Source organism: Pseudopodoces humilis, chromosome 8 (genome assembly GCF_049639895.1).
Source record: "Pseudopodoces humilis isolate 2021_Gansu_Grassland_sample_001 chromosome 8, ASM4963989v1, whole genome shotgun sequence".
Lineage (NCBI taxonomy): Eukaryota > Metazoa > Chordata > Aves > Passeriformes > Paridae > Pseudopodoces > Pseudopodoces humilis.
In genome coordinates this window covers 20673300-20698164 of record NC_142207.1, presented here as the reverse complement: position 1 = coordinate 20698164, position 24865 = coordinate 20673300, and the positions used below count along the sequence as shown (strand labels likewise).

At 40.5% G+C, this 24865-nt stretch overlaps 1 long non-coding RNA gene across 1 annotated transcript; it reads right to left on the bottom strand.

Moving 5' to 3' along the window:
• Positions 1–6096: 6096 nt before the first annotated feature.
• LOC148183849 (uncharacterized) lies at positions 6097–19998 on the bottom strand. Its single transcript, XR_015773167.1, has 4 exons — positions 19866–19998; positions 14185–14308; positions 8102–8442; positions 6097–6336 (listed from the first exon to the last, which is right to left on the bottom strand). It is a non-coding gene; the product is annotated as an uncharacterized LOC148183849 (long non-coding RNA).
• Between the last annotated feature and the right edge of the window lie 4867 nt (positions 19999–24865).

Below are 24865 nucleotides of genomic sequence, written 5' to 3'. Positions count from 1 at the left end.
GAGAAGACACTCTCTTATTTCTCTAGTTGTATTGTTGTGAGGAGAATTTCTCAAGAAACATGAAAACAAAATTATTCACAGAATTTTTTGTAATAAGCAAACATGTAAATGTTTCTTTATTAACTGGTCTTTATAAACACACTTTTACCATGGCAATAATAGTAAGTAACCAAATACATGAGTTTTCTTCTAATTATTAGGGAAAGTATTGACCAAACAGCAGAAAAGTTGATCGTGTCTAGCCAGGATCCCAGGGAAAAGCTTGCACCAAGTGTCACGTCAAATCTCTTATTGACTTTATGGCATAAAAGATCCTGCCCAGAAGTAAATTTTTTTTTTTTTTTCTGCCATGGCATTCCAGGACTGTTTTGCGTGGTTGCATGAGTAGCAGTTTCTCTGTACCAAGGAATTCTTTACTTCTGCCAGGTGCCAATTATGCTGTGGACATCTGCCCTGAAGGCATTGAATCAAGCTGACAACTCATTTTATATCAATCAAACAACAACCATTTTCAATAATTTCCCATCCAGCTGGGACTGAATTTGCACAAGTGATCTATGTATTAGAGACATTACCAATCCACAGAGACATTCAGAACCATGATTATGTTCTGTTTTCCCACAGAAACTCTTGCATCTGCACAAGAAAGCAACAACTTCTTCCACTATACAGGAGGATGCTGACAACTCAATTTTGGTCACTTGCTGCCAAGCTCAACTTGCAACAGTCAACTTATGTCAGACTAGAAGGGGATTTTTTTTTTATGTCTAGCTTGCCACTTGCAAATCCTGTATGTTGATTCTCTAATCGGTGTGGATCTGCAAGGTAATACTTTAGTATTCACTACTATTTAGCCACTGTAATGGGCATTTTTTTTAACAAACACAGAGTAAATGAATGGGAGTTTTTATCCTGTTTTCTGAGTAGAAAAGGAGAGCTGGACTTATGAGAAAAACATTATTAGGAACAAGAGAAAATATGATGCAGAAATGTTCCAGATGGTAACTTTTCTTCACTGTGATAGTTTATTTTCAAAGTGGTACTGGCATGAGCCCAAATCTCATTCTGCTTTGCGCAGATAATACCTTCTTCACAGATATATATTTTTAACATACATGGTTAATCAGAAAAATGCCTGGCACTGGTTCTATTCCCTTTTTGACCTGTTAAACCGTGATGTTGCTTGTACACATTCCTTCAAGTACTTTATTTAATAGAACAGTATGCTTGGAGGAAAGGAATTGGTAAAATGTTCTTCTGGAAAGGACCAAAACATTCTCTTTGCTAGTGTTTGAAGTACCTTTCGCTATCTGACTGGAGCTAGAGGTGGCAACTAACTCACAGACCTTGGGAATATGGTTAGCAAATCCAGAACAGTAGGCAGGCTCACCTTCTTCTTGTATTCTGTCAAGTGCTGTGCCCTGCTGTTTGCATAAGGGGACCAGCTTTTATTATTCTACTCTGTCCCTGCTTCTGTGCACCAGGGCAGCACAAAACAAGATTTAGTGCTTGGGTATAGTATTTGCTTGTTAGCAATTGTTATAGTTAAGGCTGCACTGAGACTTCTGTCTTAACCTGCTGTTCTCCCATGCTCAGAATATTCTTAAAAAAAAAAAAAAAATCCCTTTCATCTGAAATTTTTCATGCTTGTTATCAGCTGAAATATGATTTTTTTTTTCTTTTTTTTGCAAGCCTGAATAAAATTCATTCATTCATATTTGAATTATGCAAGGAAGTGGGTGTAAGGAGAAAGGTCTCTTTTTTGCACATTCATAATTCACAAAAAAAGCTGCATATTACAAGCTGAAACTTTCCAGGTGGCTAGTTTTGACTGAAGGGTAGTCTTCATGCTAATTACAAAGAGAGAATGACTGAAAGAAAAATGAAAGAGAAAAATTAAAAATGACATATATTGTGATTAACTCATTTGTTTTGTAGGTGTGTCATACAAAAGTGACATTGTGAGCCACTTAGAGCAAGTTTAAAGTAACAATTTCATTTAAGTTAAGATGAACTACCATAATTACATAATATCAATGTTTTGTGCTGCAATTTCACTAAGAATCTCCCTACAGAAGCTGCAGAAGCTTTTACTTATGCAAATGTGGAAGCTCACAGCGAAATCAGTGCAGAATCTTACGAATCATTAACTTTGGCCAGAAAGCCTGTCTGGGGAAGGGGGGAATGGTGTGCAGTGGCAGCAACTGTCCCTATGCTCTGGGTCTCCCTGAACACTGGACTGCTGAGGAAAATAACTCAGGGTTTTACAGTTTCTGCCAACTTAGTACACCGTCAGGGACAGCAAACCACTAAAGCTTTGTTATTCTCCTTTCCTTGCTATATTTCCATATACTTGTGGATGTAACAGGAGGCACATAATCCAACCAGCACTGTGTGACTGACTGTCCATGGTAACAAAGGATTTCTTCAGCAGAAGGTACCTGGGCAGCAGAACCTGGGAGTGTTGGAACAGTCTCCCTTAACCCACAGAAAAATGGTACTGTGACATGCAGCTCCATGTTCTCATAAAACACCTGGAGATAATGTACAAGCATATAAATAAAGCAAATATAACTGTATATAAATTAGCATATAAATAAATACAAGCATTTAAATAAAGCAATATAACTGTAATTTTAAACATCTGAAAGAACAACTGGCAATGGTTCATGTAGCAGTTGCTGACTGCTCCACGTGGAGCAAAGATGAGTTCAAAACTTCCCCACCACTGAGCTCCCAGTAACCTCTTGGAGGCCAAAGAAGGATTGTTGTATTCAGTGCAGGAATCCTCATACTTTTTTATCCCTTGAATTTTGGGTGAAGTTAGGACAAATAAATTTTTCTCAGCAATGCTGCTTCTTTTTACAAAAAAAAAAAAAAAAAACAAGTGAGTGAATTCTGAGATATGCTAGCTTCTGTAAGCAGAAATTTAAAACTTAACCTTTATTATTACAGGTCCTTATTCCAGGGAGCAAAGAGTCTTGATCCAGCCACTGAGTGGATGGATGCTACAATTGCTAAATAGAAAAGTGACAGCAGTGCCTGGCAATAATATGGCCACATAAAAAGTCCCTGGTCTTACATTTACAGTCATCATTGGCACAAGATCAAACCTGAGCAGTGGGGGAAAAACTGGATAAAAGTCACATCTGTTTCAATATATAAATTATCTATCTGAATCAAAAAGGGACAAGTGCTAGTGAGAGTAAAACCGATGCACAGCTATGAAGGAAACGTGAAAACTCTTTTTCTTCTGAATGCCTGATACTTATTGCCCAAGCTGTTAATGCCCCAGCAACCATAATAACACTGGCTCAAGCCCGTTCCAGCTTTCCATTCATCGCAGTGTAACAAATGGGATACCATATACTGGCATTGTATCTCTCATCTTTGGCCAGTTCCCTACTGGGATAACTCTATAGGTGTGTGTCACACTGAAGGTCTTTCTTGCTGGTGGTCCTGTTCTGGCAGAAACTTGGAAGAAATTATTGATTTTGTGCTTAACCCAGTACTTGCAAGTTATGTGCAGAGTATTTTAATAGTCTGTTATTTTCTTCATCAGCTTTCTCTCTGATTATGTTCTACAAGTATTCAAAGTAGCTTCCTCTGAAAACTTTTCCTATACCTGTATGATAGTTATATTATCTCACAAGGATTGCAGTGCCCAAGATGCCTTGACTCCAGCTGGATTTCTGCTTGTCTATTTTTCTTATCTTATTTGCACCCTTGCATGAACTACAGTTCAATGACTGCAATTTGAGCACTCCTTCCTATCCAGCTGAACAATCTTCCCCAACACACCACCATCCTGATGTGTAATCACTCAGGAGACATAATCATTCACTTAGAACTAAAATAATTCTCCTACCGTTTGCTCCTTGCCTCCATTCTGCCCTTTTTCTCTGATTTATTGCACTATATTCCTTATGGAAATATTTTGACATCCATCCCCTCTATTCAAGTCTTATACCCACCCTTGGAGGGAGTGCTTTGAACAGAGGAAGGCCAGGAGTACTGTGTATCTCATATACTCACCCTTTTATTCCAGTGTCATTTCCCCCACCTCCTCATTATATTCCTGAGCCCTTCCCCTCCTTCTAGTTTAGCTGTACCTACTACCTCTTCTAGAGCTGAGTCCTCCCTTCCCTCCCCTGCCCCTCTAGTAAATGTCAGAAAATATTTCCTCACAGCATCTGCTACTCAGGATTGTGTCTGAATATAGGGATCCTGAACCTCAGACTTGTCTAAGCTCTCTAAATCACTTGACCCCAAAAAGGTTGCCACAGGACAGCACTTACCTACAGCACAGGCTGGAGAGAAAGTGCTGTTAAGGCACTGAATTCCGCCAGCTCTGAGCTCTGCAGCTTATTTAGACTGCAAGAAAAAATTTAGTCAGCCAGAGCACTGAATTTGTTACTCGTTAAGTTTAGTCAAAATTACTGTGAAATTCCTTAATTAAACAGTTCAAGCTGAGAAGCAAAATGCTTTCTAATCCAGCCACCACACAGTGCCCCACTCACTCCTGTACCTTTGCCTCTTCTCTCTTACTGCCCTCACGTTGTCATGTTACCTCGTGTGCTGTCTGTTGGTCTTGCTTGCTATGAGTGTGCCCCGACCCCCACGCTGCACCGACAAGCAGAAAGCTCTTTATGCCAAGTATTGACCTAGTGGTGTGCACTAGCCCAGGCTGGAAGTGCATCTTGAATTTCTTGCTCCCCTGGGAGCATTTGATTAAAGGAGGATTTTCATGGGGTGTTGAGATTCAGAACGTGGCTGCTATTCAGTAGCTGGTGGCGGCAGTTCTGAGCCGGAACATACACTGGAGCTCCGCTCCTTCTGTGGCGATAAACTGAGCCCTGGCACAAGGCATTCTGCATGATTTCCTCCAGTGTGCAGAAGAGCACAAACAAGGCCATGCTCACACTTGGTGCCAGGCTGCTGTTCCTGCACTCAGGGACACAGGTTTCACCAGATTTTCAGTGATTCTCCATGGAAGGCTTCCACACTTGCTCTCTAATGTGTCTCTTATAGCTAAAGAACTTGAATCAGCCTCACTGTGACTCAAGATGTGTGAGGTCAGTTTGGAAACATTTGGAAACTGAGGACATTTCGTAAGTGTCTGCACAACTGCACAGGGCCCCAGAAGAGCACTTGCAAATGCAGGAGACCTCACAGCCCAGTGTGCCTTTCACAGGCCTCAAAGTGCTCAGCTGAATTCACAAATGTACACATACGGTCTTCAGAGTGCTCAGAGGCATACACAATCTAAATTAATTTCTGCTATTAGAAACTTTGGAAACATTCTCTATGGCCCAGGAGATGGCTCTGGAGTCACAATACAGATATGTACAGTTATACAGAATACAGTTCATAATTTTGTTTCTTCTCTTCCTAGGAACTGAAGTTTTAATTAATAAAAACTATGCTTACAATTAAGTAGGAAAACAGAATATTTTAAACAGAGGTATGTATTTCCTTTATTTCCTATGGTTTGATTTATGGATTTGCAAACTTACCACTTCAGCCTGAATTCATAAAGCAGAAAAATTACTTTAAAATTAAGTTGACAGTGCTTTAGGATGAATTATGAATACTTTTTTTGGCTTCTGACAGTAATTTGCTTTGGGATATTTTTCTGGCTGAGAAGCTGTAAACAAGACAGCAGCAAAAATACAAACAAAGAAAAACAACTAAAAGAATTAGATCAGCTACAGTATTAATCATTTTGATGCTGAATTTGGCTCCTTTGGGTCTAAACTAAACTAACTGTATCTAATTCATGATCTTTATTTTTCAATTCACTTACCCATGGTGAATATATCCATGTGTATGTGTTTTCCCTCCAAGATTCACTGTGTCTCCATCATGAGGAAAATAAAATAAAACTTTTTAAATTACCACAAGACTCTTTAATTTATTTAAAGTCTGCAAGAGAGCAATTCTAGTGCTCCACTTTACATATCATATAAATGAAGCTTTCCTGGGTACCTTTTTCCACAACTCCTTATGGTGCTAACTTGTTAAAAATTGTGCCACCGTTTATGTTATTAACTGGAGCCCAGGACTACAAGGAGCTGCTGAAGCACTCACCCAAGAGAGCAGCCAGAACACAGGCACTGCAGTGGAAGGATTAGTGATCAGGACGCTCAGACACTCATTTCCAGCTTGGAGTGGCCACAGCTGACTGCAGTTACATCTGGCCACTGGATGTGCACCTCTCCATGTCAAAGTTGTGGATACTGAAAAGTCAATGAAGACATTTTCCAGCTCTGCAGGATGTATGCTGTTCCTTTCTGCTCTGCTGATGCACATAACTGAATCTTGTGCAAGCAGTTACTGGACACACAAAGCAAGAAGTAGATGTTGAAAGTCATTGTATTATTAAACAAGGAATAATATCTAATATATCTAATAAGAGAATAATATATCTAATTAAGAGATAAATATTCCCTTACAAGTAAGCAAATGTCATCAGGGGATATCAGTTGTACTTGCATATCCTTCCAGTCATCAGAGTGCTTCAAACCCCTTCTCATTGTACATAAGTACAATATGTTTCTCTGACACAGGAAAACAAGGTTTTTTTCAGGTGATGCATGAAGCAAGAGTTCAAAGGACTTGTCCAAAGAGTATCAGCAAATAAACTAAAAATGAATCCTATCAATAAAATCCTTACGGGAATATGTCATAAGGGTAGTGTTTCTGCAGTTTTGATGCAGGAATTTAACGGGCAAGGAGTTGAAAACTATGACCAAGACAGCTGGCCCCTGGAGCTTCGTGTTTGCCTTGCAGTCTGCATAAAAAATTTGGAAATTATCTTGGAGCTTCACATAGTTATCAGTCCTGAGCTGTCCTGATGACTGAAAGTAAGATGTTTCAAAGAAACAAGGCGATGATGATCCAGGTGTTCACAACATGCATGTGTTTGCCTGGTCATGGTATTGTATCACATAGTCTAAATTTAGACAACCTCAGACATTACAAAAATCAGTGTTTGCATTGCAATTATGAAATTTCTTACTTCTAAATTCTAAAGATTGCAGAGAAACTATTTCAGAGAGCAAACAATAGAATATTTAGAAGGAGGAAGCAAATATTTTTTAAAATAAGTTTTGGGAAAAGCCTTCAAGGATTTTGAAAAAGGCACAGTCTTTTATGACTGTGTGGAGCTTAAAGGGTCATATACCAAGTTCTACCATAGCTGCATTTGAGTGATAAATTGTGGGAACTCACAAAATCCCAGGCAAGGAGATTCCCCTTACTTTGGAAATCTATACATAGTTTTCCATAGTAGTTTGTGATATCACGTATCACAGTACTTTGTGCCACCATTTACATGGGTGAAGTAAAGACTGGCAGCAATCTGACTGCTCACTTTGAACTGAACAACCAAGATGCTGACACAGAAAAATCACCCTTTGATTTCTCAAGAGTTAAATTGCATTGGCAAAACATGTCAAGTTCCATTTGGACTAAGCTTTGGTGTCTGTCTAGTGCATTTCTGCCACTGTTTTCTTGGGGGTTTTTTTTTGTTTCTTCAGATAAGAAATGTCTGTATCTTAGCTACTAATGAAAGAAGAGCGTAATTCTGAAATGCTTAGTCACTATTACACTTTTTTACTGATGCTGGGAAGAAGTGACAAAATCCTATAGTTAACATGATTCAAAAGATAAGGGGGAGGAGAAGGTGGAGAAAGATTATACAAAATACATTTATATTGCTTCTACAACTGAATCGTTTTCAGTATAGTGTCATGCTCTCAGTGTGGGGGAATTCTGCATGTGTCATGATTCTACAGATGTTCTTGCACACTACATGCAGCTGTACTATTTGTCATGGGCAAATTTAATAGCAAGATGCTTGTTATGTGTTCCCTCTAGTCTTAGTTCACAAAAACATGGAGGGGGAAAAAAATCCTACCTGATAGTTTGCTTGATTCCCTTCTTTACAGAGCCTTTTAAAACACTTTAAAACAAATATTGGGAACACCAATCTTTTGTACTAAATTCTGTAACACCTGCAATTACAGCTCTATTACCTTTGCTAGAATGATCTTGTTCTTTCTAATGTCTATAGTGCTAATTAAGTAATTTTAAGTACCTGAAGAGGTCATATGCCTAACAGTGGGTGCTCTTCAAGAGCTTGATCCTTCAAAAGGGAGAATAATTTCCGCTAAGTCCCGAGTACCCTCTGTTCTCAGTGCCTTGCAGATGAAATTCAGAAGCACTCCCTATAGCAGCATGAAAGAGCCAAGTGCTGTCAGAAATTTTACAGTCAAACTCAGAGGATCTTTCCTCCTCCTGTCATTTTAAAATCCTGGATCCTCTCCTCTGTCCTGAACTTTGTTGGTCCGCAGGCAGTGTGTTAACCACCTCTTCAGAAGGAACCATACCTTTGGGTTCCAGCTTCTTGCAGATATATCCAGCAAGTAGAACAAGATTCTGAAAATAGAAAAGAGGAGAAAGAAAGAAATAAGGGGGGAGGGGGGTTTCACTTGGAAAGCCTATAACATGCTGCAATATAGGTTGTCCAGTTAGTGGCAAGGGAGGCAACTGAAGAACTGGCAGTGCAAGGAGAAATTTGGACTTCAGAGAACAAAATTGACAGCTGAAGTAGAAGCACATCCAACTAAACTAAATCAGGACAAAACCCAAAATGAAAGTACAGCTATAGAAGATGTTGAGGGTGTTACACTACCAGTAAGTGTATGAACAAAAAATAGATGTTGTAAATGAAAAATTTAAATTTAGTTGCTGCATCTCCTAAAGTACAAGAAAGACATTAACCTAATCCAGTGGAGGCTATAGCAGAAAACGTGTGAGGAGAGGCTGAGGGCACTGTGGTTCTTCAGCCTTGAAAAGGCCAAGAGGGCAGGGGGATCTACTGCTGTCTGGAAACACTTCACAGGAGGCTACAAAGAAGACAGGGACAGATTTTTCTTAGACGTACACAAGGACAGGAAAGAAGCAACCTGCAGAAGTCAGACCAAGAGAAATTCTGACCAGAGATTAGGAAAAATCATTTACCACGAGGGTGGTGAAACATTGGCAGAAGATCCCTGAAAGATTGTGACTCCTTCATCTCCAGATGATGAGGTCTGTATATCTGGAGAGTAATCACATTTAACAGACCAACTAGATATTAATATCTACACTTGTAATGTTTATATATATTTACAAGTATAGTTGAAACTCTGAGTGTTTTTAAAACACAAAAGAAAAGAAGGATCAACAGGGGTATTTTTTTGCCATTGAAAAATCACATTTTAAAAATAAATGTACCATTTATGTACAATTGTATGGGAGGTATTTTAAGGCATCTTGAATTTTGTACATGGTGAAAACTGCATATATGTAAAATACATAGTTGATGGAATGTACAAGTTGATGAAAAAGTTCTTGCTTGTAGGAAGCTGATCAGATAATTTTGGAAATGTATAACAAGTGCTTCTGTTATTAAAGATGTGCATCTGTGAACATAGTCTGCCAAAGAAAATGGAATAGTCAGTGAGTCTTTTCAGAAGAATGCTGACAAATAGCATTGAAATATTTAATAGAGATGTGAAGATATTAGTTTCCAGTCTTCAAATGATTACTTAGCTCAAAAGTTAAACAGGTGACTATGATGTCCCTCATTCTGTTTCTAATCAATCTCAAATCATATATATGAGATCTAGTTGTGTTTGTGTAGAGACCAAACTTCATGAACTACCTCATGTAAAACCTGCCTGCTAGTGCCTGTATGAGTGTCTGTATCTTAGATTCAAGTATGTTTCTTAATTATCCTATACCTTTATCACGTTGCACTATAGTCTCCTGCAGCTACATGAATTTTTAACTTAGCACTACAAACTATAGCTCTCAGTTTAATAATCACAGTATTCCTGCTGATTGGGCAAATTATATTGGCAATGAAAATCAAATACTTTTGTTAGCTGGCCTCCTGATGGCAATGAAGAAATACAAGTCAATCAGATTTTGAATTACTCTAATTCAAGAGAAGTTAGGAAAGTGTGAATGTTTCCAAGATCTGCTGCTCAGTCATGACTTTGCAGTCATAGCAGGGTTTGCAAATCCTTGCTCTGCACTTCACAGACTATTTAAAGTGACTTTATAGCCCAATAAATGTGATTTTGCCATTATTAGTAAAAAGCAACAGGGTTTGTATTGAGGTGACAGTGTTGACTTGGCAATGCTCTGGGTTTTTCTGGGCCTAGATAGATTTTAATTTGGTTTAGCTGTGATAGCAATTGTTCAGCTGTGAGGCACTCTTGACTAGATTTGTTTTAGTTAAACTCTAGTTTAGGGTAATAACAAATGGTTACTCATTGTGAACTGAACTGCCTCCAGCTGTGGGGAAGAGTGCAGACACATTTGACACAAATCAGCCATTTAATCAGAGTTAGATGATAGTGTTAAGAAAACATATAAAACTAAATCCAAACAGACACCAGGCTAAGAAGAAAGATATCCCTCTCCCGTGAGTATCACACAAATCCTGGTGAAAACCCATCATAATACTCTCCCATTCCTTTTGAGAAATACCAATCTTAAGACCCAAAGGAAATCTGGGGGAGTAAGTGCAACACCAGAGAAAGGAGAATTTTAGTGCAGAAATTTTAACTCTATTTTTAATGAAGTCTTCCTATGCTCATTAAGTAATTTTGACTATTAGACTGTTTAAAACACTAATTGGAATAACAATAAATTCTTAGATTAATTTATATTCTTTTGCCTTTTGCCAGTACATTTTTGCCAAACAGAAGACTTTGAGTGTAATAGTACATAACATCACCAATGTCTTTAAGAACCTGGAAACTCAAATAACCACTATAAAAATCACTGAAGCTCACAAGCACTTTTGGCCAATTGCAGTCAATGCTGCTGTGCTCTATTTTCTCATGGACAAGCAGAATAAAATCAATCCAGTGAATTAGCTCTCACTTGAGGTTACCACTCAGGAAGAGGTCAGTGTGTTTGCGTGCTGCTGTTTTAATCTAGTGCTACCACTGGCTTACCACTTTCCCTCTGGTCACAGGCTTTTACTGCTGTATTTCACAAGGCAGTGCAGTGAGCAAAACCCTCTAAGAACATGAGGCTGAGTGTAAAGAACCCAACTGCCTGTGTAACACCCTCAGCTGTCATTTACCTTGGTCTGTTTGAAAGGGTAAAGCTTACTTTCACAGCCCAGTTAGCTTTCCCACACAGCACAAACCCTGCACAAGCTCCTATTTATCATCCTGTGTATGTACACCTGTATGTGTGACCAAACAGCCCACAGAGCAGTCCTTTGCTTTAAGGTTTTCAGGTCTCCCTTGCATGCCTTCCCAATTCAGCACAGTACAAAGGAATATGGACAAGCTTGTGTAACTCTGCTTGGGCCTCCTTGCTGTAGCTTGAGCTGTTCATGCTGCCAGCTGCTTCTACCAGGCCCTGGAAAACTCCCCCTTCAGGGAAGATCAGTCTGAGATGCCTCCTACAAACTGCACTCACTCTGAACCAGTCCAAGCTGCTTTCTTGTTAAGGATAGAAAAGCATGACAGCTTCAGAAACGTTATTGTGGTTGGAGGGCACCTCTGCAGGGACAGCCAATTTTCTCACTCTCTACTTTCCATCTTCATCTCAGACACTGGGAAATGCATCAACTTTCAAAGTAGCTCTTCATGTCCTGAGTGCTGCTGTCGCATGTATATATTCCTCCTAGAAGGAGCAGAATGGAAACAGTGTTGTATAATGATCTCTCATTTAGCTTAAAGTGTCATCTTTTCCTTCACTGCATTTTGTGTGTGAGAAGTATGCTGAGTCTTGTGCAGCTGCGTTCTTGCTCTTATTCGGCACAGATCTCTTCTAAGTTCTGCGCCAATACCAAGAGTTTCCTTCCTCACTTTGAAGAGTGACAAGTGGGTACAGAGCAGAGGAGCCCAAAGCCTACATGGATATGAACCAGGATTAGGTTGAAAATACTAACCTGATAAAAGAGATTTCTTTGGCTTCTAGTGCATGTGTTCTGAGCTAGAAAATAAAATTCCAAATGGAGAAGAGAAAAGGAAGACAAAGAAATTCAGATTCAGATGCTGACCCTACTTGTTTTCAGAGCACAGAATATCTACTATACTGAAACATAAATCAGCCAGCCAGTGAATTCTTGCCAGTATCCTCAAAGTTATCTGGAAGTCAGCTACAAGCATCTTGCACAAGGACATGTGCAATGACTGACTTCAGCAAGGTGACAAAGACTGCTCTGGTCGAGGTTGGGATGCTCAGAATGCTCACCACCACACACAGCAGTGCCCTGCCTTTGTTTGATACATTTCTCTTTGAGCTGTGTAAGCAAGATACAGTTCTGCTCAGAAAAAACACACTCTGTTAATTATTTAAAATTAACTGGGGTTAGACCAATTTTCATTGTCAGGCATGCTAACCTTAGAGCAAATCTAGCATTAAATCATGGATATCTATAGGGAGTTCCCTTGGATCATTTGATCAAATTATGCTCTTAAAAGTACACTTCAAAAATGTCATCCTGGTGTAGGAGGAAAAGAAAGAAAATAAGGCAATGAAATTAATGGAAATTTGGAGAAATGAAATGTTGTCTCATGTATTTTGACAATGTAGGCATCAGTAGGTTTGCCAGACAGATCAGCTTCAGATTTGACTTGAGCAAATTAAGCTAGTCTAAAGCACAAGCTACTTGCTAGTAATTTTCTCGGCTTTTTCCTCTTAAAACATTGTACAAGTTTATTTACACTATAACAGCACTGACCAGGTCTCCCACATTTCAGGTCATTCCCCAGCCTTTGGGAAGAAAGCTGGCATCTCACAGGGTGGTCAATTTCTGGTCATAGAAGTGTTTTAAGTAACAAGGTGTACAGGCAGCAAGAGCAGAGGGGCAAAAGATGTGAAGCTGGAGAAGTGAGAGACTGCTAAAACAATTGTGTATAGTCAGCAAGAGGAAAGAGCAGCAAAACACCTGAAGGGCACTGACAGAGAAATCCCACTGCATCAATTGTTTTATCGTTACCCTGCTTTACAAACAGCACACTGTAGGCACCCTTCCTTTGCAGACATCTGCTGCTGTAGTCCATTTCTTTCAACAATAAGACACCAGCCAAAACTAGGCATAGTTGAGGGATCCATAATAATACCAAAAACAGAGAGAAATTATACCCAAGAAGAAGTGATTCCAATGAAAAACAATTTATCACCATCGCCAAACCAATGCCCAAGCAGGCTTCAAGCCACAGTCCCCAGCCAACTTCCATCTCTAGTTTATACAGACAGCATGATGCCATATGGCAGGGAAAATCCCTCTGGTCACTTGGGGTCAACTGCCCCAGCTGTTGTCTTCTCAACTTTTTGTGCACCCTCAGCCTCGTCACTGGTGAAACGGTGTGAGGAGCAGAAAAGGCCTTGACTCTGTGTGAGCAGTGCTCAGCAATAATTAAAAGATCTCTGAATTATCAACACTGTTTCCAGCACAAATCCAGAACATCCAGAACACAGCCCTATACCAGCTGCTATGAAGAAAATTAACCCAGAGAATCTACCCCAGTCAAAACTAGAACAATCTTAAAATGAGTTTTCTGAGCTGGAAGGTGTTTGGTGGTGCTGGGATTTTTACTTGTGAATGTGACAAATTTGACTGAAGCCTAAGAAACATTTTTACAGATTGCTTTAGAACAGGCTTATACTTTAATGCTGTCTACCCTCACAAAACATGCTATGATTTGATTTTCCACTATTATGATGATGTATTACAACACCAAGTAATAAAGACTGTAGTGAATTCGGATTGGAAACTATAAACATCAGTCCTCTTGTCTGATTTCCCTAAATCTTTTTCTGACCTAAGAACTGAAACATCCTCAGTCTGGTCATAATCCACACCTGGACCATGTGGTCCTCTACCAGAAAACAAAATAATTCTTGGCAATTAAGACACTTGCCCATATCCATTTCATCTGCTAGATCTCTGGAAGTGCAAACAAAACACTGGATGGGAAGATCTGCTAATGTTGATAGTGCTTTAGATCACTTGATAATCTTTTTCCTGTGATAGTTATTACTGAATGGAAATCAAGTGCATGCATGTTAGGACTAGTAACAGATGGCACTTCTGTTCTGTGAGGAAGAAACAGGGGCAAAGGGGCAGCAAAGTTGAACCTCCCCCCTTCCCTGTCTTACCAGGATTCATTGTGTTGCCCTCCTGTTACAGTTGGCTGTGACTCTTTCTTGTTATAAAGAGATGTCAGAAGCTAGAGAGAGACAGACGATAACCTTAAATCCTTTACTGCATTTTACCAGGATTCTGAAAAATAAAAAATAAAAAAATAAAAGCCAGCTGAGGGAGTTGGAAAATGTCAGTGAGGCATTACACAAAGAACTTGATACATTTGTTGACCTTTCTTCTTACTCCACCCTTCTCCTCTAAGATGGGATTTAGTAGTAGTGAGTGCTTAGTGCTATAAGTGCTTTCTTAAAAATAATTTAGATGCTATTGGCTGTCTGCCTGCACTTGGAAAACGTAGCTGTTTCAATGAGCTCCTGCTGAAACGGAAGAAAGAGGCTTTATTGAAATGCCTCCAAAAATGCACCAAAATTTCATTCTTTCCCTTGTCTGCTGAAACCCATCTTGTTCTTGCTTTTACAGTCTTTTGTTTTATTTTCTTAATTGTACCATTGTATTCAGGGTCTTTTCATTCTTCTCCGCTATTTTACGAATGGCGTGTGTGGTATTAAGAGCTGAAGGCAGAGATGAGAGGAGAAGTGTTTTGAATTGACTAATTTGCAGGCAAGAAATAAAGCTCTTGTAAGGTGGTCCCAGGGGTATCTTTGCCATGAACACTATTTGAAATGACATGTAATCTGGTACATTTCAAAGGCAAAACATTTCCTATTCTGAAGTATCTTCCTGAGCCAGGGTTGGTTTACCTGTTTCCAGAGAATAATAAACTCCACTGAGGCCAAGGAATCTCCTTCTCTCCCTTCTCAAAATTCCTGTTCTTTTTCAAAGGGGCAATTGCAGCCAACAGTTTATTTCTGTCCTAGCTTTTGCTGCTCTAATGGCTCAGTGCTCACTACTAATACATAGCTGAATGCACCTCTGAATAAAATACCAAGTAATAGAACCCAGCACATCCCTGTACAACACAATAAATAGTGGTGTGGAGCTCTCTTATTGTTTCTTACAACAGTGGAAAATTTAGATCTGGTTCTTACAGACTTTTAAAATTTTAAGCATTTCACCATATAGTTTTGATCTGGCAATTTCTTAATAGAAACTGTTCCTATTCTAGAGAAATCTGAGTTCAACTGACCTTGGAATGTAATATTAATACTGTTTCTCAGCACAATTCAGTGTTTCTAGCCTTGCTGATATACGAAAAGGCTTACACACAAAAGACACACAAGTTTGTTTTAATTTGTTAAGGTAGAAATTTCAGAAAAGCTTTATGTTTAGAATTTTGTACATACTTTGGTGAAGGCTTAGCTGGTCTTATAAACTGCCACATTGAATCATCTGTGAACATATTCATATACTCTAAGGAATGTCACTATATGTGTATGATTTAAGCTTACAATATCCAGAAGCTGTATCACATAGTTTTAAATGATTTTTAAATGTTTTAAATGAGGAAATTTGCCACAAATAAACCTCAAAGCTTTTGAGAAAATAAACACTGACAAATATTACAAATAATTTCTATTAATTTCACAGCTGTTCCGTTCTAAAGCTTTCAGTTACTGAAAAACATAAACTCATGCTTTGTGAACATTCTGAACTTACACAGATCACTGTTTCAACATTTGCTTGATTTTCTCTTTAACTCTCTATGAAGAGAAATCAGGGTAAAGTGCGTCTACAATAATGACCCTACATTTCTATATTTTTAAATTTCTTTTATATTTATTTTTAAAAATAAAAAACTTCAGTTACATTGATTTTTAAAATCCACATGCTTGTGCTCAAATGTACAGTCTCTACATAGTATTTTTTTAAATTGTGGACAATGTTAAATAAATTATATTACTTGAAGAGAGATACTGAAGGTTCCTGGATAGAACAAGCAAAAGAAATGGATCTGAAATGTCCAGAAAGAAGAAATTTCTAAAGGCGTGAAAAGTGAAAAGTTCTCTCCTTTGTTTGGCAGCAGAAAGTCCAGGATGACTTGTGCTGTCAGTTTGTATTACCAGTCTCAGCCCTTTAAAGGACAGATTTTGTACTGTGAGTGACCCTAACATGTGTTGCATTTGGATCTCTACCAAAGTCATGATAAAATACTACACCCCAGAGACTGGTCTTACACCTTAATTGTTGTTTTTCACAAGGTTCTGTCAACTGTAATTCTTAATTTATGGAAACTTAGCCCAAATATAACTTGGAACTAAATGTGTAAAAACTTCCAAAGAAGGCAGTGCTGTTCCCCAACACTGTTTATCTCCTGGACTGGTCCCCTTATTGACTCTGAACTATTAAATCAGCCTGGACTAGAGGCTATTACTAACAATTATGAGAAAACAGAACACTTACCATGAAATAAAACAACTTTCTACAAGTTAGTTAGCAATACCGCTGGTCCTAGAAATTCTACCACAACCAGAGAAATATACCAGGCCTTTTCCTGCCCGCGGAGTGCTGTTAGATGTTAACACACCGATGGCATTACACCTCCAACACTCAGTGTCTGAGGGAAGTTTCAGTGCTTGGCTCAGGCAACTGCCTGGGGAACACTCGCTGCTTTCTGAAATCAGAGGTAGCTGCTTGCTCTTCTGTATTTGCACAAGTCATCAACCTTGCACAAGTATACTGAAGCAACAGATTACTGAAAATTTGCTAACCCTCCTCTGACCCAACAACTTCCTAATGCCAGCATAAGGACTTCTGTTAAGTCCCCTTCATGGCCTGTGTGTAATGTCACCTTCAGGGAGACATTAACATAATTTCTTTTTTTTTTCTTTAGATAAATTTCTAACACATCCACTTCAGTGTGCATTGAAATATTCATATAGGCAATATGTAGGGAAGGCATGAGCAGAAATCAACTGTTTCACTCTGGGATGCTTTCCAGAGACAGGAGCGTTTTGCTAATACAGAATACCTAGCCAGAAGGTAGCACAATATCCAAGCTCAGCCGATTTATTGAAACTGCATTTTTGAGGGCTGTTTTTTTCCTTTGGTGACTCATGTGATGTGGTGCCATTTTAACAGTGTGTGTAGAACATGCCTTTTTGAACACTTTATTATTTGGCTCGAAGTAGTACAGTATATTGTTCTGTTTAGGGAACAAGTTTGAATTTACCATTGACTCAGGAGAACTTCACAATGCATGGCTGGGTCAAGGACAGGAAGCTGCAGCAGAAATAGCTGTGGAAAAGGCATCAAAAGAAGGCCACTGGGTTATACTTCAAGAAAGTCAAAGCTCTTCATTACATCAGTGCTGCACTGCGGTGTTAAAAACTGAAGCGTTTCAAAATAACATGTGCCTAGATGAAAGGGTACTAAATAGTGATTTAAAACTTCCTTTGTCTTTGCCACAAGAGAAGCACATAACTTCATCTGTATAAGTGAGTATCGCTGAATATCACATAAAATATGAATTGCAACTATCTTGCATGTAGGGAGTCAACTATCATATTTTCCCAAGCACATGATATCTGATTTACTAATTTATTATCCATTAAAAAAAATCCTTTAGTAAATAAATGTGTAGCAAAAAGAATTGTTACGCTGTATAATCAGATGAATAGATACAAACAGGGAAGATTGCTGTCATTATGCAGTGTATTGTGCTAAACAGATGCACACAATTTTTTTCAAATATTGTGCAGTATCAAACTGCTTCCTTATGTCTGGGTTTTTCTTCTATCAATAAAATGTTTCAAATTTCAAATCAATAGCTCACTGGGAGGCCTATTTTTTCCTCCCTTCTCCCCCCTCTCCCTCCTTATCTCTGAATATTTATTTTGTAGTAAAGTGGTTGGACACATTAGAGAAATTACTGAAGAAAACCAGGGAAGGAAGTCAGCAGGGTGATTGGTTTGGAGTGTGGGGAGCCAGATCCTTTCCCTAAAGCACATCTCATTCCAGAGTGGATTTAGGAAACCTCCTATTAAAATAACTGATAAGCCACTACCTGTAATACTGCCAGATCGCCATGCTGCATTGGATAAATTTGACCAGGCAAGCAAAACACCACAGAAATAAAACTTTAAAAATGCAAGTATTAAACTTCTCATTTTAAAGCCACTTGAAGCAGTGAAGTCACTAAAAGCCTTTACAGGATATGCAATAGTAAAGCAGAATTAATTTCACTTCTTAAAGATTTGTTCGCATATCCTAGAGTGACTGCACATCTATCACAAAAAAAAAAATAAAAATTAAAAATTAAAAATATTTTTTAAAAAATCCAACAAGAAAGTACTTATTTCAATTGTAAACCATCACATACAGTTTCTAGCTAAGTACCTGTCTGTGTGCATGGGAAATTAAGAATTTGCAGTCACTACGGGTAATTACTGTACTACAGAACAAGAATTAATTTTGGTTTCATCTAGCTTAGTTTGGTTTATCTTGAGATGCACAACCATGTTGTTTTGTGTCTCTGGAATATCTTTTACATATTCTTAGTATGCAATGTACTGGAATTAGGTCTTCAGCTGAGATAAATCAGTGAGGTTCACTACACCAATTATATTCCTAAGGATTTGGTCCAAAACATTTGGATCATACATTAGAGGAAAGTGTGGCTTGGCTGCTAGATTATCACATTTTCCTCTGTCCTTTATAATTTTTGTTTTGGAAGGCTTTTAAAGAAAACCATTTTTCTTACTGACTCTTAAAAGATTCTTACAAACACAGGTATGTAGAGGTAGTAGTTATAAGCTATGATCAAAGATACAGTCAAAGAAATCAAGTATCTCTTTGGAACATAAATCTGTATTAAAGAGCATCCACCTGAATGCTAAAAAACTCACCAATTAAAAAAAAAAAAAATTGCTTTTTCGGCACTATATTGTAAAAAACCTCTTTGAAAATTACAAAGGCCTCTCTTCTTTTCCTCTTGTATGGAACAACCTCTTCCAGCAATAAAAAAGGGAAAAATCGCCAGCCACCCGCGCGGCGGAGGGAATGTCACCCAAAGTGCTGACAGACGCACAAAGAAACCCGTGGCTGCAGCCACGGCCCCAGCACGTTTGTCCCCAACTTCTGCCGGCGGCTGTGGCTCCGCCGGGGCCGCTGTAGCCCCCGGCCGGGCCCGGCCCCTCCACCCGTGCGGCGCCGCCTTCCCCGCGCCCGCGCAGGAGCGCTCGGGGAGCCGGGCCGGGCCGGGCCGGGCCGGGCCGCACCTCCCGGGCCGTTCCCCCAGGCCGGCGGCTCTTCCAGGGAGGTCGTCACCTGTTCGCTGCCCTGCGGCAGGCCGGCCCCGCGGTACCTGCCGAACGCCCCGGGCAGCCGCCCGTGCCCGTACCCGAGGGCGGCGGGGCGGCCTGGGCCGGGCCGGGGCAGCGGCAGCGCGTTCCCGGAGCCAGAGCGCCCCCTGCCGGCGGCTGCCCCGCGGGCCGTGCCGAGGCGCGGGCGGGCTCGGGGGCCCGGCTGGGCCCGGCCCCGGCGGGGGAGCCCCGCGGGGAGCGCCTCTGAGCCCGGGCAGCGCCGCGGGGCCGGGCCGGCGGACCCGGCCTCCAGGGGAGGTTTCCCTTTCGCAGACGCTTGCGTTAACGCTGGAATGGGGACGTACGGGACTCCCCACGCAGGGCTGCGCTCCCGGCACCCGCTGCCGACACCCAGGCGCCGGCGGGGAGAGTCTGTAACCCGCCCCCCGACCCGGAGCCTCCCGCCCGGGCGCCTGTGTGAGCCCGGTCATTACCAGTGCGGGAGCCAGCGCGGCTGGAGCGGTGTCAGCAAAACCGAGGCGCATCCTGCACTTTCTTCCGCAGTTTCCACCCGGAGGACAGGGATGTGACATGGGCAGGAGCCGGAGGTCACAGACCTGCGGGGCTGAGGCGACTCGGCCGACGGCAACTGCGGGCGCCCGCCCGTCGAGCTGGGGCTCGTGCCTGCGGAAAAGCACACACGGCTTGAACGGGCACGCTCTGTTAACTCGTTTAAATGGCCACAAGCACACTGCTCTTCCTGAGGAATTACACCTTAAACAGACTCGGCTGGTTAATAAACCAGCCCTGGTCCCCTGCAGCGGTGACCTCTGATCCCGTAGCAATGCAAAGATTTCTCGTAGTGCCGTGCCCGCGCTGCTGCGGCCAAGGGGCGATAATAACCAAGGGTCCGTGTGCGACACAGTATTTCAGTAAGAGGGAGACAGAAAAGTCCTCTCCCACATCTGTGGGGCATTTGGTGACTATCTGCCTGCGGCAGTGGCCATGCCTGGCGGGCGGAGGGCTCCTCACTGAGCCTGGCATTTGTCAGATGGTGACAAACAAGCAAGGAGCAAACAAGCCCCTCCGCAGCCCATGCAAGCCAAGCGCGGCCGAGACGGGGGGTTCACAGCCCCCATCCTCACCTGAGAACACATTTGCCATCTCACCCCCTCCTCCCCCGCAGCCCTGAGCGAGGCAGGTGCAGAAAGCTCCCAGCGCCACAGGCGGGGGTTCACAGCCACGCCGTCCCTGGGAAGGAGGCAGGGCGAGGAGGGAGGCAGGAGAGCAACAGGCCCCGCACACACGCGGCCCCGGCGCAGCGCTGCCCGCCTCCCCCGGCCCGCTCACCTGCAGCGCCCCGCGCCCGCCGCGCTCCGGCCCCGCCGCACGGAGCTCCCGCTGCGGGAGGAAGGAGAGGCGTCCGAGGAGACAAGGGGAACAAAAGGACGAGATCAGAAAAAGGAATAAAAGAAGGAAATGTAGCGAACACTAAAAACAAGAGGAGGAATTTTCCCCGGGGGGAAGAGAGAGGGAAGCGCCACTTACATGAGCTTTTTTTTCCCCCTACAATTTCTGCAGAAATTCTGACAATGCACGTGCTCGTTTTCCCTTTCCCAGCCCACACAAACCTGTTGTTGTTTTACTTTCATTATTTCACTTTATTGTATTAGAAATGCTGAATCATAAAACAGGGGTTAGTGAAAATGGTATTTATCTTACAGAAATAAGCCCCACGTTATTTTAAAGATCCCCACACTACTGCTGTTATTATTATTATTATCATCATCATGCATCTTGGCAGGTTGAAAGGTATCTCAGAACAGTAAGAATTCAGCAGTAATTTAACATCCCACAGCAGTACTTTAAAAGCTTCAAATAGCATTTTGAATTTTAAGTCAGTACAAGTGTAAATAAATGGATGCACTCCCACATGTCTGTTGTTTTTAAACTTGTGGTGATACTAAAATATTTGCCTAACAGCTTTGAGTTGTAGCAGAATTTCAGCTCATATATACACATGCGTGTGATATTGAATTAAACCATTTGTCATTCTTTTTCCATAAAAGACACAATTTGGCTCTCAGCAAACCATTTGAAATAGAAATTATGATGATGATACCGCAGCTCCATTTTATTTTATGGTACTGTATTGATTTTCAAATAGACAATACATGTATTTTTGTAATGGTCTAAAAGAAGATGTTCTGCCTTTTTATTTTACAGTCCTTATGCTATTACTTGCTTTCATTTCAATAAAGGATGGCATTTTTCAGAGATGCTACCATAAATTGCTTCATTTAATAAGTTGCTGCACAGAATAATAATGTTACACCAGAGAGCAGCACTTCATTATTTGGAAGAAATAACATTTTTCTTTTAAAAATATTCCTGTCTCTTTATTTTTAAATTAAAGTTATCTTTCTGCTGTTTTCTTTCAGAAGGATAATCTGATTATTAAAAAATTCCTCTTTTTTTTTCTTGCAAGCATCAGAACTTGGGTGTGACATAAAGGGGCTAATTAAAATGGGAAAAAAATTAGATTAATTTCCACGGATATAATAGTGATATAAAAGTCTTGTTCTCAACAATGACTCCATAATAGAACCATTTCATTTCTGCCTAAGCAGGTTCCTTATTCTGTCTAGTGAGGACTGCCAGCAGTGTCTTAGTGACAAGGTTTTTATTATTTTTGTGACAGTTTGATAGGAAGTCGGTGGTTGCTTCAGGGTTTGCAGTCTCTTCAAACCTGGATTATGAAGGCTACCATAAAAATATGGATAAAATGCTACCTCCCCGAAGTGCCATACGTTATGGCCTGCACCCCAATGTGGAGATTGCTTTTGTAGTAACTGCAAACAACATGCTCCAATACGCTATTAGAGCTGCAATTCAAATACTCAGTCACTAAGGAGTGACTGGGGAAGGAGTCTCCTAAGATGTGGAAGACAAGGTCAGTCAAAACATACAGCAGGCTTCAAATTTGTCACAAGACAGATTTTGCCGATGTCTGTGAGTTTATGTTTGGGGGGGGGGTTCCTCCTATGGACACTGATTTCAGTTGAATTAGATCTTTTCATACCTGTTTTTTTGCAGGGATTCAATCTGAAATTTGCAATGAGGGATCTCTAGTATACATGAGACATAAATATATGCATTATTTTGCACCACAGATTAAAAAATATCTTGCTGGAACGTTAGAATATATTAATAGCGTTGTGCCATTTAGGATCCTTTGTCAGATTGAAAACTGCCATTATTTCCAAACTGTAAGGCAGGATTTGCTTTTCTTCCTAACAGCACAGGTACACAGGTCTTCCTCTCCTTCTCCATTTCACAGGATAAATCCTCTATATCCTTCATACTGTGACAGGAAGGCACAAAAATGCTTTCTCTGCATAAAGTTAAGATACACAAAGTTTATAATTTCCTTTACATTTATGCAGTTGTGGGTACAAGAGACACTTACCTCATGCAACATGATATCTCTTGAGGATGAAGGCAGAGCTAGACGACATAAAGAAGAAATCTTTCAGAAGAAAGGAAGATCAGATATTTTACTGAAACACCAGCAGAATGATACTCACATAAACTTATTTTTTTCCAGAATATGAAAGACTGGATCCACTCATGCATAAGGTAAGGCGTTCTCTTCAAGAACTTAGGTCAGAAGACATGTTTGCTTTGCTTTACTAGTCTTAGGGGATGCATGGCTTTAAACAGCATCAGTGTAAATGCCAGTAACAGTCAGTTGTAAGTGACACTTGGGGAGCTTATTTCTCATTTCATTTATTTAAAAACTGTGCTTTCATAAGCTGCCTATTCCAAACATGTAACTCATCTCCATATATCAAATTGTTTTAATTTGTGTGGAAAAAATTATCCTGAAACTGCTTAGGACACTGAAATCCTCTCTCTGCAGACTCAGAAGCAAAATGCAAGGCCTCTGATTCCCGTTTCAGTGCAGACATGGAAGTAAGTTTGGTACATTCTTCTCTTCTGCCATTGCAGAAATTTGTCTATTCTGTTATAACTGCAGAGATCTAGTTTCTACTTATGGTATATGTTATATGGTATATGTTCACTTGTGTTTTAGGCAATCCACAGGAGAGAAGGGAGGCAGCAGTTGCATGCCTCAAGAGACCTTCTGATGCCAAAAGACAAACACTACTTTGTATAGATCCCTGCTGGAAAAGGCACACAGTTCAGATTGTGTTAAATTATCAACATCTTCAAAGCCATCAGAATGTGGCATTCAACTGTCATTAGGAGATGGCCATTAAGTGCAGGTAAAGGTGCAGCATCAGCAACACCTGAGTCCTGGCATCACTGTGCATCTGGTGAGTGCAGTGAAGCAAGGTGAAAAGGATGTGGGTAACTCATCACACATCTTTGGCAATTTTTGGCAACAGTATGTCTCTCAGCACCAACAAAGTGCTGAATAGAAACATGTAATGTTCTTAATCATAAAAGGCCAAATTTTCATAATATCTAGCAATCTCAAGCAGAAATGTACCTGCTGCACTAACATGTAATATACGTTCAGTCACATAACTGGGCAACCAAGTAGCTTCTTAGGCATTGCTAGCAATTTACACAGACAATTGTGGTAAATCCATTCACAGCTGTAGTTAATGCATACCACTCTAGAAGAAGGTACTGAAAATCTAATTCATAGAGCTAGTTTTTTTAAGGGGCCTCCTTTTTTGCCACCTAAAATTACCTTCCTTTCGATCCTTAATTCAGAGTAACAAAACATGGGCACTCAAATAGCCATTAGTGCAAGCAAGCCAGCAGAATGGTAGCTTGATTGCATGTACAATTTTCTGTGGGATATCAGAAAGCAAGTTAGTAATTTGGCCCTTTATCATTTTCTCTCTGTACATATGCGTAGGTGGGTGCTTCCATGTGTATGTATATGAATTACTATATCATATAATTACTTAATGCAATTAGAGTGAAAACCCAGAACCTACACTCTTGTTTTTCTGACTATTTCCCCTTTTTAAAAAATAAATTACTCACCCCAGTGCCAAAAGCCAAAATATTCTTTACACTTGACGATTTAGCTACCTTATGTGTTTTTACTGGGGAAAAAAAAAGCCCTCTATCATTTATCATGTCATCTTATCACAGTCTCTTTGTGAGACGCAAATAGCACACTAATGTTTTCTTTTGTTAGGGTGAGTTGGCAATCTCCTCAGAGATGGAGCAACTACAGACAGCTCTTTTTTTTGATAATCTTCCTGACACTTGGATGAGACTGGCTTATCCATCAACATACAGTTGCTCAGTGGTAAGTCGAATGCCAACAGTCATTCAGTATGGATGGCACTTCATGTCCATTATAAAAAAATAGAATTGAAACTAAAGAATTTTTTGGCAAGTATCTTACCTTCTTGTGTAACTCAGAATAGCTTTTTATCATAAACTGATATTACCAGCATTATGAAAAGCAGAAAGAGCCTTGCATTTACCTTGCCAATTACTGCAG